Genomic DNA, 4119 nt, shown 5'->3' with positions numbered 1-4119 from the left:
CAGCCTCCTGGGTATCCTGCCCCTGGTACATCAAAGGCGTCAGTGTCCGGCACTCTTTGGGCATCAGCAGGGCAGGATCTCAGTTTAAAAACAAGAGCTTTAGTTCAAAGAAACAGATCATGAGTCATGTAGTGTGTGTGCAGCCTGTGTGTTTGCAGGTTCCTGTACTAGTATGGCCCTTCCTCCTGGCCTCTCAGAAGGACAGAGCTGAGGTAGAGCACAGGGCACTGTCTGTGGTTCTCACCCATGTGCTCATTGCAACCACTCAGGCTCAGGAAAGCAATGAGGTTTCTTTAACGAAACAGGAGAGCAGGGAAATAAGGATTTCTAAGGGCTCAGTGGCAGCCCAGAAGTGTCCACAGTGTCCAATAGTCCCAAATTAAGGCTGCCGTGCAAGGTGGTACAGTCCTGTCAGGGAGGGCCTGGAGGTGGGGGACAGCCACAAGCACTGGGCCAGGATCCAACTCACAGTGGCATCGGGAGGTGCTCGCAGGGGGTGCTCCCTCTGAGGTGACAACCCAACAGGCACAGCCACAGTCTGAATTCCAGGCTGGACTAGAAGGAGGCAACAGCATAGGAGGTGGTGCCAGACAGACAGCAGCATGACAGGTCTCAAAGGGGAACCTGCTGCTGTAGCCCCAGTGGGCTGCATGCCCTGGGTGGTGTGGGGGACAGAGAGCCTCTGCTGCCAGACTGGCTGCGGCCTTTGTCCATGACACTAATGGGGCTGGTGGTGAAGTGCCCACCTATTGTCACCCTCTGCCATTCCTCTGCTGGTTGCAGTGACACAGCTGTCAGGGTGTCCTGGCCCTGTCCTCAAGCAGCAGCCTCGGGCCTGCCAGGCGGGTGGGTCCATTCAAACCCAGCTGAGGCCCCATAATCTTCATCCCTAGCCCACGAGGTGGCCTCAGCGAAGCTGTCCCGTGGCACCCGAGGGCGGCCTTGAGCTGCCAGAAAGCTCCTCTGGGGCAGGGAGGGGGAGCCTAAGCCCTAGGGGCTCCTGTGCTTAACCCTGGCTTGCTCTGGGGGAGGGGCCCTCTGAAGGCTGCCTGCCACTGGCAGGAAACCCCTCTGCCACCACCTCTAGAGCTGTGCCCAAGCTCCCACCTGCACACACAGGGTGCCAGGCAGGAAACCCCACTGCTGCTGCCAGCCCTTTCAGACTCTGCTCCCACTGGCCTTGGCTGTGCCCACTGGGCAGCTGCACCAACAAAGCCCATTCCCACACTCAGGGGGCAGGACAGAGCTGGGTAAGGCACAGGGGTCTGGAGTCAGTGTCACACACTACATATATACAAACATATACCAACATATGTATCTTAATGCCTTTAGTAACTTTACTTGAAAAAATTGCATCATAAATTTGTATCAAATGAGTGAGAAATCCATCTAGGGATAGTAGCAGGCCCTCCGCATCTCTCTTCACATGCTTCACAGACTGAAATGTTGGGTGGCATCCTCACCCCTTCTTACAACCCAGATGTTACATTAGGATGTGCTGTAAAGTCCACCTCTAAATATATCCAGATATAACGACTTCTGTTATTTTCCTGATCTCACCCATAAAGCTACCAAATTTTCATCCTAGAATCTGTGCTAGTTTCCTACATCTATCTTCCCACCTCTCACCTTCACCTCTTGATTCTGCACAGCAGCCAGACGGAGGCTTCTAAAGAGAAGTTGCACCGTGTCACTCTCTGTCCAGAAAGGTCTGTTAATCCCACATCTTACTCAGAGAAAAGATGATGAATTCCAAACCAATCTTCAGTGACAAGCCCAAATATTTGGCAATTATTTCCTTTTATAGAAAAGTGTAGCTTTTCACCTTGAACATAGCAAAAGCCAGTGTACAGTTTAGTGAAATCCAGCAGCCAAAATATACTACGTGGCCATCAAGTTCCCTTTGTAAGTCATTTAGATTCACAATAATTAAGCTTATTACATAAAGGTTTTAAATAAAAACATCAAAATTTAGCTAAATAATCCACACCTGGACTGAATGGTAGTATGGATATTTTTTAAATTCCAGTTTATTTATTGATCAGTAACATGTAACATTTGACAATGATCAGAGAAGAAGCTTCCTGTGTGTAGGGAGATGACAGCGTCATCACACCTGCTAGGAAGTGGGTCACTTGCACAGTCACTACTGGATTCTATCAGACCTGCTGTCATGCTGAGGCTTCCCGTGAGCAAAGTATGACAAGTGGTCACTGCCGGCCAGCAGGGAAGATGGAGCTCACTCTGACACCAGCACCACCTGAATCATGTGTTTGTGTTTCCTTGTTATGGCGCTGAGCCTGGTGTTATTAAATACAATGCCATTTTCTTTTTTTTTTAATAATAAATTTTATTTTTATATTCCCCATAACATGCAACCCCCCATTCTGACCCCAATCCCTCCCCTCCCACCCCCTACCCAAAAACTGTCTCTAGTCATAGTTTTTGTTGATTTTGATTTTCACTTTCTTATAGTTATTCATTTTTCCTGGTCCCTTATTTAAGTTCTAGATTCCTGCTATGAGTGAGACCATCCGGTATTTTTTTTCCTTTCTGGCTTATTTCACTGAGCATGATCCCTTCCAGCGCCATCCATGTTGCTGCAAATTGCATGTGTTTATCTTTTTTGAATGCTGAGTGTATTCCATGATATATATGTACCACATCTTCTTGATCCAGTCATCTATTTTTGGGCATTTGGGCTGTTTCCAAGCTTAGCTATTGTAAACAGTGCTGCTATAAACATAGGGGTGCAGGTGTTCTTTGGAATGATGTTTCTGTGTCCTTTGGGTAAATACCTAGGAATGGAATTGCTGGATCATATGGAAGCTCTATGTTTAGTAGGTCCAGAAATCTCCACACAGCTCTCCATAGTGGTTGGACCAGTTTGCACTCCACCAACAGTGCAGGAGAGCTCCTTTCTCTCCACAACCCTCGCCAACATTTGTTGTTGCTAGTTTTTTAATATGCCATTCTCACTGGTGTAAGATGGTATCTCATGGTATTTTGATTTGCATTTCCTTGATTACAAGTGATGTTGAAACATTTTTTCATATGCCTGTGGCCATTTGCATTTCCTCTTCAGAGAAGTTTCTTTTTAACTCTTCTGCCCATTTTTTGACTGGATTATTTTCTTTGTTGTTGTTGAGTCTCATCAGCTCTTTGCAGAATTTCTTGATCAGTCCTTTATCATTAGTGTTGTGTGCAAATGTTCTCCAGTTGGTGGGGTTTCTCTTTGTTTTTGTTATTGTCTCTTTTGTTGTGCAGAAGCTCTTAATTTGATGTAGTCCCAGCTGTTTATCTTTGCCTTCACTATCACTGCTTTGGGTGATGTGTCTATAAAGATGTCTTTGATGTACATATCACGTAGTGTTTCGCCTATATTTCTTCTATGTATTTATGGTTCAGGTCTTATATCTAGTTCTTTAATCCATTTTGAGTTGATTTTTGTGTATGGTGTGAGGTAGTGGTCAAGCTTCATTCTTTTGCATGTAGTGACCCAGTTTTCCCAGCACCATTTATTGAACAGACTTTCTTTGCTCCAATGCATAGTCTTTGCTCCTTTGTCAAAGATTCGTTGATCATAATCTGTGGTTTTATTTCTGGATTTTCTATTGATTCCATTGGTCTGTATGTCTGTTCTTGTTCCAATACCATGCAGTTTTGATGATTATGGCTTTGTAGTATAGTTTGAAGGCTGGGATGTGATGCCTCCATTCCTTCTTTTTTTTTCAGGAGAGCTTTGGCTATTCGGGGTTTTTGTGATTCCACAATGCGATTTTCTTAATGAACGTGGTGGGTTAACAGAAAAGGACATAACCTGGTCCCCTCAATCATTTACTTTCTCTCCACTTTTTAAAATTAGTGTTCCGACAATATGAGTTACATATTCACTTGCTGGAAAGACACAGTCACCTCTTAGGTCACCCCTGGTGTTTATGCAGAAGGTTGGTTTCTCTTGGTCTCTCAGCATGACCATCTCTCAGCAGGGCCCTCAATGCGGAGTTTCAAATGCTACCAAATCTCCTGGCTGGATGTAGATTATTTTCCTTCATTAAAAATATTTAATAGGGCCTCCCTGGTGGCGCAGTGTTGAGCGCAGGGTTGCGAAGGTGCCCG

This window comes from Talpa occidentalis, unplaced genomic scaffold (assembly GCF_014898055.3).
Source record: "Talpa occidentalis isolate TD23 unplaced genomic scaffold, MPIMG_talOcc4v2.1 talOcc4.2, whole genome shotgun sequence".
Lineage (NCBI taxonomy): Eukaryota > Metazoa > Chordata > Mammalia > Eulipotyphla > Talpidae > Talpa > Talpa occidentalis.
The sequence above is the reverse complement of the archived record's forward strand: the minus strand, read 5'-3'. Positions refer to the sequence as shown.